The sequence below is a fragment of the Acromyrmex echinatior genome, chromosome 4 (assembly GCF_024713525.1).
Source record: "Acromyrmex echinatior isolate Ae372 chromosome 4, ASM2471352v2, whole genome shotgun sequence".
NCBI classification, from domain to species: Eukaryota; Metazoa; Arthropoda; class Insecta; order Hymenoptera; family Formicidae; genus Acromyrmex; species Acromyrmex echinatior.
Genome location: NC_141855.1, coordinates 2830167 through 2845916, shown reverse-complemented (window position 1 = coordinate 2845916; position 15750 = coordinate 2830167). Strand labels below are relative to the sequence as shown.

Below are 15750 nucleotides of genomic sequence, written 5' to 3'. Positions count from 1 at the left end.
CTTAGAAAAGAGGAGGAAGAGTCTCACAAATGCGGCACGCCACAGCGGCGCTCGCTTGCGCTCGCTCGTTCGTACGTTCGCTCGAGGCGCTGGAGCTGATGTTTTTGATAGTGTTAATAGCGAGGGCGCCTTCTTCGAATGAGTGAGTGAGTGAGTGCGAACGAGTGAGAGATCAAGCGCGCGCACGAAGTAGATCTGTTTCCAACCCGTTTTCGGCAGCGACGACGACGACGACGACGACGACGACGACGACGACGACGACGACGACGACGACGACGACGACGACGACGACGACGACGACGACGACGACGACGACGACGACGACGACGACGACCACGACGACGACCACGACCACGACCACGACCACGACCACGACCACGACCACGACGACGGCGACGGCGACGACGGCGGCGGTGGTGGTGGTGGTGGTGGTGGTGGTGGTGGTGATGCTGGTGGTGCTGGTGGTGGTGGTGGTGGTGGTGGTAGTAGTGGTGGTAGTGGTAGTGGTAGTGGCAGCGGTGGCAGCAGCAGCAACAGCAAAGTAGTAGTAGTAATAGTAGTAGTACTGTAGTAGCAACAGCAGTGATGGCAGTGACGATTGAAAACGAATCATCATTTTGTTGCGCTTACAATAATTCCACACTTTCTGTAATAATCTCTTCCTTTAATTTTTGTTCTTAATATCAAATATTGAAATATATGTAAAAAATATAATCAAGTGCAAACGCGCAAAGTAAAGAAGTTTATCGGACTTTTTAAATACCGTAGTTATTGTGCACCAATTATGTCATCAACGCGAGTGTCATTGAACAAAATAGCGATTAGTACTGTTGCTGAATGGGGGAATTATTCCCTAAGGAAAAAAAATTGAAGTTTTTGAACCGAGATTTTTTAAAATTCGTTCAGATTCCCACCCGAGTACCTATTCCCTATGTATTATGTTATCTTTGTTTAATATTCAGTGAGTAACGAGGATAAAATGATACTCGGATGAAAATATGAATAGTTTGGAGAATTTAGCAAAAAGTTTAGAAGAATTTTTGGGGGACTTTTTGGGAGGAGAATACAAAGAAATATCCAAATTAAATTAATTAAATTAAAACATTGAGAGAATTGCAATATATATATATATATATATATATAGAAATAACTTTCGAAGTAACTTTTCAAACAGACAATGCTGGCGATTGGAAACCGATTCATAAAAATTATATTTTCATAATTTAATAATTGAACATATATAATAAATATTATTATATTTTTACTATATTTCTATAATATACATTATTATAATAATAAATAATTATACTATTATAATATTGTATCATAATAGGGAAAAATAGGATAATTGTCTACATTTTTGTTTAGCACTCTTTTCCGATAAATGGAGCCGCTATCGCAGCGAAATTTCTAGAGAAGAGAGAGACTAGAGGTAGTTTTTTAAATATAACCATAAATTATATAATTCGAAAATGTAGTTAACAGTGAGTAGTAAAAATGAGAAAAATGTGAAATTACATATTTCAATAATAATTTTGACACCCAGAAAATAATACGGTAAGTCCGTACTATTCTCTTACTTTGTTTATTTAATCGTGCATACCTTAATAAAGTACGTTATTGTATGCATCTTTTAAGCGATTATTCATTAAATTAAGTTAAAAAATGTTTAAGTAATTGTTTTATAAGCTCTACCTTTGTAGTATAAGCAAAAAAATCTTTAAAAAAATCTCAAGTACTTATATCCAAATTTTTACTGATCATTGACCATGTTATTTTGTCGATTCTTGCTTGTTAACAAAATGTAATTTCTTTTATTGTATTAACACCACAAAACTTGCAACTTACACCGACGAAAATGATGGAATCAATATGACAAACAAAAATTGTGTGCTCCAATTATATTATAGATTTTTCAGTACCACTCACAATGTATATTGGAACTCAAAAAAAATGTTTGATAAAATACTTGCAATAAATTAAATAAGTTAATTATCTATCCTACGCCACATGAAGGCATCATCATTAATACAGAACTTACTTACATATCAATAAGTTAAAAATTAATAATTGCCATTAAATTTTGCAGTGTTAATACAATTTAATTCAATTAGAGTTAATAATTTTTTGTCAAATTAAAAATATTTTCTCCTTTTCTAAAACTTAATTTTTTAAATTATGTCATTTCTGAAGTAGGAGAACGATACGCTAGATTTACACTGTGGCATATCATGAATTATGTATCACTCTAACATATTTTATAATCTTTGCTATTTTGTATATATAATATTAGGTGTTGGAATTAATTCGTAGCGTTTTACAAGTGATGGGAAGTACTTTCATTAATGTATTTTTTAATGCTCATGTGAAATAAATAACATTCTTTCATTAAAAACGCTACGAATTAATTCCAACACCTAATATTTTAATTTGTTTGGACGTCTCTAATCTGAACATCAATCTCTCTTATTGAGGAAAAAAATAATCTAATAAACTTTACATACAATGCGCAATGTAATAAAATATATATTTATGCATAATTACTTTTCTTTCAATTTTTTTTCAAATTAACATATACATTATATTTTTGCAAAACATCAGGTAGAAAATATTTTATTATTTTAACTTATATTTTTATATATTTAATTTGCAAGATTAAAAAGATTACTTTGTCAAAGTAACTATTTACGATTGTTTTTTCTCAAAAAATAATTAGTTACCGTTATAAGTTATCGAGTCTAAAAAATAATATGTTATAATTATTTCAAAAGTAATAAGTCGTTATTTTTCAGTTAATTTTCTCTTAATTTTGTATAATTTTTGCATTATTATTTTAAATATAAAATCTTATATATTTCTGATGTTACTAAATTATTTTACTTATTATATTAAACAATCAATGTACTAAATATTATTTATAACAAATTAATATATATTTGAAATCAAAATTACAACACAATATTAATTAAGACGTGTAGTTCCACGCTCTGGGTGGTCGACTCCATGATCCATAGATCCGGGTTCGATTCCACCCGTGCTCCGCATGCAGTTTTTCCGCATTTTAAAGGAGAACATCGCTCCATCTGTGAATTAAAGCACTAACTTGTTCTTCTCTCAAGGGGCAGTGTTGCTCCAGTACAACCCTCTAAATGGGTTGGAAAGCCACACAGGGGAAAGTAAAGACAAAGACAAAGGCCGGTATTCATAGTCACTTCTTATATTCAAAACTGTCTTAAGTTCAGTCTGAGGTATCACGAATCAATTAGACGGCCGCATTAACGTCTTAAGACATTACTTAACACAGCATATAAGATCAACTATGAATACCGACCAAAGATTATGTATGAATGTGTAGATGCGATATGTTTGACTTGATAGTAGCTATCTGCAAGCAGAAAGATATTAAGACTGAAACTTGTGTAATTTAAAGTCCAATTTAAAAAATTTCCAAATTTTAAATTACATTAATAGTGTGATTAGATAAAAGCGCATATGTAGCAAATTGATGCGACATAAAAAGAACATTAGAAAGAACAAGAAAGAAAGGATTAAGAAATTAACTCGTGATGTCACGTATCTAATATGAACTCTCAAAGAACAATGTTGTGACCAGAGTTTCTAATTGCAGACGTTGCTACATCAATATTGCGAATGATGGCGAGTGAGAGAGAACTGGAGAGAATAGCATGGAAAATAGCGAGTGGGTATCAATTGGATATCCACTCACAGTGCTTTAACAGTGGGAAATTCCTAGACATCGATCCTGTTGTGAGTGGCCGTGTCCAATCGTAATGCGATAAATCGAGATTTTCCCAAAAATAACAAGTTACGACAGCAAAAGAAATTTCTTTTTCCACCGCGCTGCAGCTAACTATTTCCTAGGTCATTCGCTCCACTCTCCCCCACCACTCGTAGTATTCGTTGCATATAGCAACGTCTGCAATCTAGAAGTTCTAGTTGTGGCTAATATAATTTTATTGTTTGTTTAAATAATACTTAGAGCGAGAGTCACAGAGGAATTCTTTAGATCTAGATTCTTTGACTAGGTTTCGACATATAGGGACTGATATGGTTCTCCCTCTATATTACTACTATTATTACTACTACTACTGTTTATTTATATTTATAATATTTGTAAATACTATTAATCATGAATTAAAGGATACCGCAAAACTATAATCAATTATTAATTAATCAATATGTAAATTTATTTATATTTCTATTAACATAATGACATATGATAACAATACTCGATCAATTTGCTATTCTCATTATGGACAATAATTTTATATGTACAATAATTATATATAATTTTATATGTAATAGATTAATTTTAAGTTATTACAGAATCTGTACAAGTAAAGAAAACTGAAATAATTTCTTGGAACATTTGCATAAAGATGTATAATATTCGGTGTAGCACATGCAACCGTTGAATAAATTAGTTTACCTCGTGGCAAGGATAGCATCAAACGCGATGCCATTATTAAATAAGTAATTGTATCGAATGTCATGTTGAATGAACGAAATAATATTGATGTGACAGTGTTGCAAATGCATGTAGCAATACGTAGTAAAATTTTGTTAATACATAAAATATTAAAAAATTTTTATTTTGAAGCAAATATATTTTTATCGAATTTATTACACACAATTTACATAAAATAAATAAAAAATAAAAATAAATAAAAGCAAAGATAATTCAATTCAATTAAAAAAACTATATGAAAGTATAGAAAACAAGAAAAATAATAAAATAATAAAATAATAAATAAGAAATATATTTTTTCTTTTTGTTATATATAGTCTTAATGAAGTACAATCTTTTAAACTTGCATTTAAAAAATTTTTAATCTTTTTTATTGGCGTTTACTTCTATTTCATTTTTTATCTCTTTTTTTCTCTTTACTTTTTAATTTTTCTATTATCCATCATCCTTATTTCTATTTTAATTAATATAATTATGTTTTTCTTTTATTTTTCTTATTTTTAATCTTTTTTATTTATATTCTATGCAGGATATGATCATCGACTTTTAGATTATCTTATATATATATATATCTATATACGCGTGACGCACAAAATCGGAAATATAATCTGCATAAGAAAAACTATGAAAAACGAGATTGTTGCTGGCCTCAGCGAAAACGAACGGCGAGGACGCGACACTAATGCTATGTACTCTGTCGAGTCAAGCACTTTGACTTGGGCACATGTTGTGCCAACTCAGCGACAATGTAAGCTCGTATCATCGAAAACAAGAGGAGCGAGGCAGAATTGAGTGGGCGAGATTAAGCCCTTGTTCGACAGCTGGTAGCGTATATCACGCGTTATACACCCCGCTTAACAGTGGCGAAATCATATCAAAGAAATATACTTCAGAAAGAGAAGAACGTATTTATATACAAGCTGATAAGTAAATTAATCGTACTATAAGGACTAGTTACGTTAAAATTAGAATACATAAATCTTATGAGATGTTTAATACATTCTTTATATATATAATACGTTTTCTCTTCTTTTACATATATTTTTTTACTCTTTTAATTTTTTTTCTTTTATTTAGATGACATCTTCAGATATATAACGATAAAAAATTATTACACAAATAAAAATCTATTATATAGTATATCATATACATGTATATATAAACAAATATTTTTTATTATATCGATATAAAGAAGATTAAAATGTGTTAAATTACAAAAAAAAATGTATAAGAGTATAATATGTTGAAATTTATAAATTTGGTAAATTTGAAGGAAAGGGGAGCAATCCCAATAACTTTGACCTTGACATACATGATTAAAGTCATAACTATGAGTAACCTTCAGGAAATTTTAGTCACTCATTATCCACATTAAAAAGTTATTAACAAAAAAATATTCATCAATAAAACATAAACTTTTGGACACGACTCTACTCCGATGAAACAAATTCTCTGCTTTAAAAACATAAATTATTTTCTTATATAATATTTGTATTTAAAAAAAAAGAACTTGTGTTTTTAAAGCAGAGAATATTTTATTATGTAACATTTATAGCTTTTTCATTTTTTTACATAAATTGAAATCTTTAAATATTTTTCTTTAAAATGGACACTAACTTAAAGTAAATTAAAATACAATTATATCGCCCAAAATCCTATTAATTTTGACAAATATTTCATAATATATCATTTAATTAATTTGATAATTAGAATTTAAAAAATTACCTTTATATAAGCAAATCTGTCTTAAATTTCGCGTTTCCGAATTTTTGTGTATGCTTCTCTTAATCTAAAAGGATTATTATACAATTGTTCAAATGATCCTATTTTACGATTAATAAGATAACAATCTACAGCACGTGATGAATATAACACAAAGATTCTCTAAGGATCTGTATGAAAGTATACTGATATATATATATATGCAACAATTTGAGAATACGTTCGAGAATATATAAATATGATCGAAGAAATCAAAATAAAGAGAATAAAGTACATTCCTTGCACATACATTTTTTTTTAATGTATATCCTGTTTAGTAGTATTGATCACCATGGATAGTACACACTTTAGACAATTTTAATCGGTACATGTCAATCACAGTTAGATAACTCTCATAGTTGACTGACAAATTTTCAATACGCATTTGCATGAATTTATTAATATAACTTATAATTTCGATCGCTTGTAGAGTTTTTTATGTGAGAAAAAATTTGTATGGAATGAAGTAATATATATCCAAGGTGTCGAAATGTATTAACATTAAGGAATGTTATTGAGAATCATATATTTCACTGTAAAAATAGTTAAAGATCGAAATAAAAAGTAATATGTAATTTTAAAATCAGCATTCCATGGAATATGGTTCAAACGCGCACATTGAAGTCTTCCTGTAATTTGCGATGTATCAGTTATTTTTTAATAATGCGGCCACTACGACATGGATTTCTAATAAAGGAATTAGATCTTAATGATCATACTGTTGTCAATTGGTATATTTTTGTCAAGAAGTAAGTAAAATACTGCTTATTATTTATGTATGTTTGCTATTAAGTAATGTGTTAAATTATTTTTAAGTTATTTCAACAATAAGTCTTGAATTCAAAAACAAATTGGTGGAGCGGATAAAATACTAGATGGAGCTGAAGGAAGTGAAAGAAAGTACAATACTGGACGAACAATTAGAGGATAATAAGTTTTCGGTGGAATTAAACGCGGTATTTAGAAAATGTTTATTTTATCTATATCAAACCGATCCATTAAAACCTCTTTTGCCAATTATTTGAAAATATGTCGCAACTGATTTTATTATTCACATGATAAATGACACGCATATGATAGTTTGCAAAATGAAAATTATACACATTTGACAGTCAAATCATGCAATAAATTTTGTTGATTCTAAATAGTATTCATACAATGAACAGATTAATAGTTTTTTCGATGTTATGAGTTCTATTCATTAGATCGTTTAAATATTAATTAAAATTCTCGTTTTATACATATATTGATACTTTTTTCATTATAATTCCCTATATAGATTATGGTGGTAATTTTCATAATATTTTTACAATTATAACTTTTTAATGGATTACGAGCGACTAAAATCTCTTGAAAGTCACTCATGACAATAACAATATATATCAAGGCCAGGGTCATCAGGGATTGCTCCTATTTTCTTCATTTTTACTTCTTTCAATTTAGGACAAAGAAGGACAGATTAGTGTTTAGGGTAAGGAAGAGATGAAACATATAGAAGTGGAGGTGGGAATAGAGGAAAACGAGTGGAGTTACGAACGGCACTATGAGGGCAAAGTTATCCAATTATTGTCTAACCTGAGAGCAACTTTACTTGGCAAAGAACTCGTAGGGAAAGGAGGGAAAGCTCCGTCCTGTCGAATTCTCCCCATCCTCTACAATCACTAGCCACTATAAAGTTTATTTCAAAACTTGCTGTTCTCACAGAAAGAAAGAGAGAGAGAGAGAGAGAGAGAGAGAAGTAATTGGGTTTTTGTTAGTGATTTGTATATTTAAATGACTTCGCTTTCAAGTATAAATCATACGAATGAATCTTATAAGGGACTTTGAAATACTTTTTATTCAGAAACTAGTCAGAAGTGTTTTACTACTGAGATTTTTTTTATTAGGATGCAAGAATTACAATATATCATGAATTCAATATTTTCAATTAATTTGCTTGAATTAAAGTTTGAAAAAAACTGCTTTAAGAAATAGAATGAAAGGGAAAAGAAAAAAGAGAGAAGAGGAAAAAAGGAAGAGAGATAAAGAAGAAAGAAGAAAGAGGGAGAAATCTTTTCTCACTTTTCTGTAAATAAAGAATACTATCTAGAATAAAAATATAAAATACTAACAAAACTAAAAATAAAACAAAATAACACGAAAAGAAAAATGATGTCAATTCCAAATCGTCAATTCTAAATTCGTCATGAAGTATATGTCAAGAGAGCATCCAATACAATAATAGCATCATATCATATTTGTTTCGAATATGATTTTTCATATGCCAAGAAAATTTTGGTACGAAGAAGAAAGAAAAGAGAAAGAATAACAAGCAGAGGATAAGAAAGTCCAATTATGACGATGAGTATCAGTGGCGGTAGTTTGGCCATTCTCGTTCTCACGAAAGGGAGGGACTGTGGAAGGGTTGTTGCTCTCCGTTCACCATACCTTCCGTCTCTGAACGAACAGCTAAGAGAAGAATGGTAGAGGAGGAAGGAGAGGCGACTACTTAAAGTTGGCGGAAAGTTTGGTTCGGCAGCAAAGTTAACTGAGTTAAGTTCTCCGCTCCTAAAGCGAAACTTCGCTACTTCTCTCTAACGCTCCTTTCTCCTCCTCCTTCTCGTTGTTCCTGCTTTACTCTCGCCTCATCTCTCCTTTTCTCTCATAAACGACAAGCGGTTTCTCTTCAACATTCCGGATTGTCTAAAGGAGTGTGTTTTGGGATTACTTTCTTCTTCGTGTCCATATGACTTCCGGTGTATCACGTAAGAAAAAGAAGAAGTTAAGATATATCTCATAAGCTACGGTTTTCAACACACAAAATCAAAAAATATCCTAAATATATTTAAAATTATATATTATATATTAATTATATTAACGGCGTTAAAGCTAATTAAAATTGTTTGAAAATCGCTTCATTTTTTCTGTAAAAAAAATGATAATCTGAGAGACGGATTAGGCATATTTAAAGAATAATACTCGATAAGAGTAATAATCCTAAAGAATTGAGAGTATACCTATCAAAAGATTACTATCTGACGAAGAATCATAATGTAAGCGAATTATAGCAAAGCAACGGCTAACGCAAACCATTGTAGATTTGTTAAATTCTGCAAATGCAATTTGTTGGCCTTGAAGCTGCATTTCTCTTTTGCACGCATCAACACATGCGACGCACGTGACGAGACACAAACTGTTTTTCCTATGTCTTCCTTTCCTGCCTACTCTCGTAAGCAAGTAAACGAGCTCACGGATCGATATAGATACACGCAATAGTACTCACCACTCAGCAATAAGCTCTTAAGCTAATCGACTAACTCTCACTGATTATAGGTTTCGACCAATGCAAGAATTTTTTAACGAGTTATTAACTTCTTTAGGGCTATTTGTTTGATATTATACCAAGAAAAATTTTGATTGCATCACAACGAGACACATATAGTAGATTACATTTTGATGAATGAATAGAATGAATACTTTAATTATGATTAGATTCGATATAGATAAATTTTTATATTTTTGTCAAATGTGGCGAAACAGTTTCTACTTTTTGGAATTAGACTTTCAGATGACGCTAAACACTGTACAGCTTTTTTTTAATAAGTTTGAGAACTCTAACTCGATATTTTAGCTGGAACAGCTGATAGATTCAACCGTGGTGAATTTAGATAAGGTGACCTATTCCGCAGAGGTCTAGTAATCTGAGAGCTCGACCAATCAGAAATTGAGCTCATTTGCAATGTGAACGATGTGAATTTCTGCAAATGAACTCAAAACTTGATTGAATAACAGATCTCCTTACTACTTACAACGCATTCGTGGGAATGAGTCATCCAATTCCACTATGAATTTAATCATAAAGATTTGATTAGTATTTTTGGTTGGACCCAAATCTCTAATTATAGATGAATGCGGCAGAATTATATTTCTGATAAGTAAATAACTACATAAAATAAAATAAAAGACGCAACATGATATTTTTTTATCAACATTTTTGATAAAATAATTCTTTGAATGTGAATTCCCATATTTAGGAACGAAGATGAAAATAAATGAGAGATACGTATCATAGTAATTTCAATTTTGTACAAAAATTAAGATAATTATATCAGATTTTTTAGATAATCCTTTAGTAAACTTATATTTAAATATAAGGCAAAGATATAATATGTATAAAGGGATAGTATAGGAAATGTTCTTTTTTCGCTACAACTTCAACTAATTTGAAAACAAATTTTTATTATATTGAAAAACATTGAGAGAAAATGATTAAGACAATCTTTTTAATGATTTTCAGAATATTCAAATATTCATATTAAAAGAATATTTTTTAGAAAGAAGCTCTTTACTTCTCTTAAGCCTGCGGCGCACGATGCTTTTTCTTGCAGTATTGTTAGCTAGATTTGCATGCTTACTATCATATGGCAACGGTGCATACTGGTAGTACTGCTGACCATGTTGCTAGTTTGACTTCAAACAATGCGAGTTTCCATACTGACTAAGTAGCTTGTATTTATTTAACAAAAGGCACTTTAGCAAAGACACTACTAAAAGTATTCGAATAAGTAAACACGAAACAGATCGATGGTACATTGTAAAAGTACAATTGCATTGTTTTTAATTATTGCGAAGAGAATACTTCAATCACATAACCTAAGATTGCATCCCGATTGGCTCTCATAAAGAACCAGCACGAAACAATACAACAAAAATAACGCCTGACTTATCACGGAAATTCAACAGATCAGCCAACAGCGTAGCAGACTGCACAATTTCCAACATAGCAGCTAGTAAGATCGCCAGCACAATACATGCAAGCTATCCTACAGAAAAAAGCATCGTGTGTCGCAGACTTTAGTGATACTGTTCTTTATGGAAAACAGATATTTGTATCGGACGCATTCTAATTCGCATTGAAGAGATGATTTGTCTGGAGTTTTAGAGTTGAAAGAGATTAATATAAATAGATGTTTAGCGACGTAAAAATTCATTTCTTCCCTGCGTAGTCTGTATAGTAGTGTGTGTATAAACGCGCCTTCTTTAAAATGTATTCTTTATTTTCTTCTTTTTCAATATTTGATAATTTTCAGACACCCTGTATACATGATACATCCATGAGACACGCGCGCGCGCATACATAGTCACAACGGGTTAATACAAGTGCGTAAAGCGCGCGAGTGGCTGGCCTGAGTAGTTTCACGAAGAGTTTCCTCCTGGTCTCACAGTGCGCCGAGAGATACGGCATCTTGACTCCTAGTAGAGTAGCAGCGCCGTCAAAAGAGCGAAGTGAGAGAGAGAGAGAGAGAGAGAGAGAGAAAGACGGAATGAGAGAATAAGGTAAAGGAGAGGGGAGGAAGAGTGTGGCACAAGCAATGGCCGCGAGACCCGATCGATGTCTCGGCAACTTCCCCCTTCCACCGTTCAACGCGACACGTCCCTCCTCCGTGCCATCACCATCACAACTCGCCTCATCTCGCTCTCGTCAGCGTCTCTACCCTCGTCCCGCCACAACTTCACCGAGCATTACATTCTCCCTTCCCTTTTCGCCGAACTAAATCCCAGATAGTCGCTCGCTACCGCACCGCTTGCTTGCCTCTTCGAGTCTGTTTACAATGGCGATGTACTACTCCCATTATCCTCAGTGTACTTCACCTTCGAACCAACTGCATCGCCACAGTGACGACGACGGTAGCAACGATGACGATTATGGAAAGAGGGACGGATGCTAACGTGTCTAAACTGATCCGAAAGACCTACGCTTCATACATACCAAGATTCTTGAATATTTTCTCTTAGTACGATGCTATATAACATAGAACTTTGATTTGGACGATTCATGGCTTCATCGTGAATGAAACTTTCTTACGATGTTTCTTCTTGTTTTACGACAAAAGATATATTATAAAGAAGTATAAATTTCAATGCGATTTCATTATTGAATTGAAAGATACTTTAAATGATCAGATAGACATTTTTGATAGAAAAATTTTTATAGAGAAATAACGAAAATAAAATGTTATATTGGTGTTAATAGAAATATATTTAAGAGTTTATAAGATATGATTGAGATGAGAGATTAGTAGAAAAGCTTGTGAAATTCATTATTTCTTGAATGTCTATATTATATATACTGTGTGAAGATCTCTTAAAAAATGAGAACTTTTCTTTTATTATAATTCCCGATCCCTAATAGATTCCACATGACCAGTGAAATCAACTTCTAATGTAACTGTACTTATACTAAATAACCAATGATCATAAGATGAAGATTACTGATGGGATCCATAAAATGTAATATTTTGTAATTTGCGCCATTATATCTGACTTTCTTTGCGAATTATTCGATCATCATTGATCATCGATCTCTATATCGCTTTCGAAACAGAGGATTATAAGATGCAGTACATTAAAATCATAATATGATTTTACTGTATTATCTTCATGAGATATATGAAAATTGCGATGGAGATACTGCGATGGTATCATTATAGATTATTAAAGTTTTAGTTATAAATATTGTACAACAAACTTATGTTTTATTTTTTTAAAATAAGTGTAATAACTAATCGTTACACACGTTCGTAAATGTTCGTTAGAAAAACTTTAATTACTAAAAGTATTAGTTTAGTGTATTAATGCAACATTTAGTAAATATTAAGAAATCAGAAGACATCACAATAATAACCAACCGTTTGATAATATTTAAATATAAATTTGCAAAAATTGCTAATTTAAACTTATAATTTGCACAATCATACAATGTTCATAATAAGATTTATTTGTTGTAACTCCAATTGAATGAGAGAGAGAGAGAGAGAGAGAGAGAAACGCAATTATATTGTTGGAAAGTATTAATTGATTTGAAAAAGAAATATATAAGAGTAAAAATAATAAAACTTTGCACGTATAATTAGCATTGTATAATAATGTTATAATTTTAATATAGTAAGCTTAATATAGTAAGCGCATAATTCAAAAGAACAAGAAAGAACTCGACTATTTAAATTAGTAAAACGATGTATATTACACAGGAATTATTTCTGCACGATACGATATGCGCGGGAAATAGCAAACTTTGTCGGAACTTTCGAGTTGCTATATATGTTTTCAATTCTGGTAATATAATCAATCTTCTTAATCAACAATATTTATTATGTTTCTATTAAAAATTTAATTCACTTCCAAAAATACCAATATAAAAATAATAATTTTCATTTATTATTATTTACTTTTATTTTTCTATAGTTTCCAATAATTTTGTATTCTTATAAGCTTATTTTTTAATTAACACTTACTTTTTTGTTTTTTTTTTATATTTCGGCATTATAATCAGAAACATTTGTAACATATAGATATATTATTTATAAAAAATTATGAAAATCACACAAAAATATTTTTTTAGAATTAAAATTTATATTAGGTGTTGGAATTAATTCGTAGCGTTTTTTAATGAAAGAATGTTATTTATTTCACATGAGAATTAAAAAATACATTAATGAAAGTACTTCCCATCACTTGTAAAACGCTACGAATTAATTCCAACACCTAATACTTTTGTACAAATTAATTTGTATGTAATGATGTTTTAATTTTGCGCAACTTCAATATTGTTGTTTTCAAATTGGCCATCCTTACTAATTAAAATATCTTTTTTTTTTGCGTCAAGGAAATCAAATATTTATTCTGTTTCTTTCCTTAGGGTCATCGAATAAACATTGTTTTCGTATCATCTTATGCCGTTTTATGTCAGATACAACGTAAATAATGAACAAAAAAAAACATAATATAGAGTGATAAGGAGCCTATGTGCGTTGCTTACGTTAAGCCTTACAAATGCCTACATATGAAGTAACGCAATGCTCTGACATAAAATGGCATAAGGCACTACGGCTACGTTCATGCGATGCCCTTACTCGGCTACACAAACGTAACGCTGCTATAATCAATTACCCATAATTCCGATCGCGCTCGCTCACTCGTTCCCCCTCAATTCTCTTTCTTTCTTTATCCCTCCTCTTCCCTCTCGCCCTCATCCCTTTCTCTCCTCTCGCCTCTATCATTTTCTGATAATTAAGATCATTTGATATCCTGGGCATTACCTCCTTTCTCGTAAGTAAAAAAAAATTGCCAACTTTTCACTCTTTTTAAAATTAAAAATTAATAATGTGCAATGTTATTCACATTTTTTATTTTATTCATGAAATCTATTTTCTCTATATGGAAAATCTGTTGCTTTAACATAATAATTTTCAATACTATAAATATATGTACAGAATATTTTATTATATTATATTTCAAGTGAAAGTGGAACAGTTTCAAGAGGGACTACTTCAATCACGTTTTTTTTTTCTAAGTGGAAGTTTCAAAATAATAAGATCACTTTTTTTAAATAAAATTATGTAATTTTTTACATAATACAATTTTTTTACTTATTTTATATACAAAATTATTATAGTAGAGAAATCGAAAATTCAATAATGTATAGAGATACTTTATACTTCATTTTGACAAATTTTGACATAATAATATATATTGTAAAGTATTAATTTTTTGATAATTATAATCCAAATATTTTTATGCACAGAAAAATAAGATAAATCCATTGATGTAAAGAAAATACATTGTTGCTTTAAAAAAAAATGAATAATGCAAATTGTAATTCATCTTATTATTCTGTATATAAAAATACCAAGGTACAGTAATTGAAAAATGTATAGGTTACAAGATTTATATTTCATGTCAAAATGTGCTAAAATAAACTTGTATAAAATATCTCGTAAATTATTGATTTTTTGGAATAAATCTAATATAATACTTTCATATCCAGAATAATTAGAGAAATCATATTATTTGAAAAAATTATGTCAAATTACAGTACTTTATTTAAAAAATAAGCCCCTGTATTTTCCACATTAATAGCCTTATTCCACATTCCTTGCTTTTATCCTATTTGCGCTCAAGGTCAAATGAATATCACTGTTTGATGCATTTGTTGCGACCCTACATCTTTTGTACGGAACATTATTTTCCTAAATTTCTTGTTTTCAAGATATTTCATTAGTCTGACACTTTTCCGTCACCCCGTATATACTGTATATTCATTACGAAACTATTCTCACAATTACGTTGTTTTACAGAAGAAATTATTTCAATTTTCGACAAGAAATTCATCGATGATCGATGTATAAAAACTTCAAATATAGCTGTGTTGAAATGATGACCCATCGGATTGAGAGACAACATAAAGAAAGAGAGGCAGAAAATATATCGGGGAAGGGAGAAACGCTCGAACGTTGTAACAGGTGCTCCCACTTCTTCTTCACCATCTAGCTGCCTTGTCTCGACGCCATCTCTCTTTATCTCTCCTCCAATCCCCACCATTGTTTTCTCTTTCTATATCATATAACATTTCCTGTTCCCCACATCTATCTCCTTTGCCACGATATTTAGTCTCTTTTACGTAAGCTAGCAAACTGACCTGACTTAACTATTCGACCGTACTACTATATTATGCTATGACA

At 30.8% G+C, this 15750-nt stretch overlaps 1 protein-coding gene and 1 long non-coding RNA gene across 9 annotated transcripts in view; one reads left to right on the top strand and one right to left on the bottom strand.

The window, feature by feature from the left end:
- CtBP (C-terminal binding protein) overlaps window positions 1-15750 on the bottom strand; it is a 53075-nt gene that overhangs the window by 25681 nt on the left and 11644 nt on the right. The window lies entirely within an intron of this gene.
- On the top strand, window positions 490-14434 carry LOC105153762 (uncharacterized). 6 transcript variants are annotated; one of them, XR_015544998.1, is made up of 3 exons: window positions 490-648; window positions 1369-1432; window positions 6838-14434. It is a non-coding gene; the product is annotated as an uncharacterized LOC105153762 (long non-coding RNA). The 6 variants fall into 6 exon arrangements; XR_015544994.1 differs by having other exon boundaries at window positions 1369-6999; window positions 7067-14434; XR_015544995.1 differs by having other exon boundaries at window positions 1369-7206; window positions 7694-14434.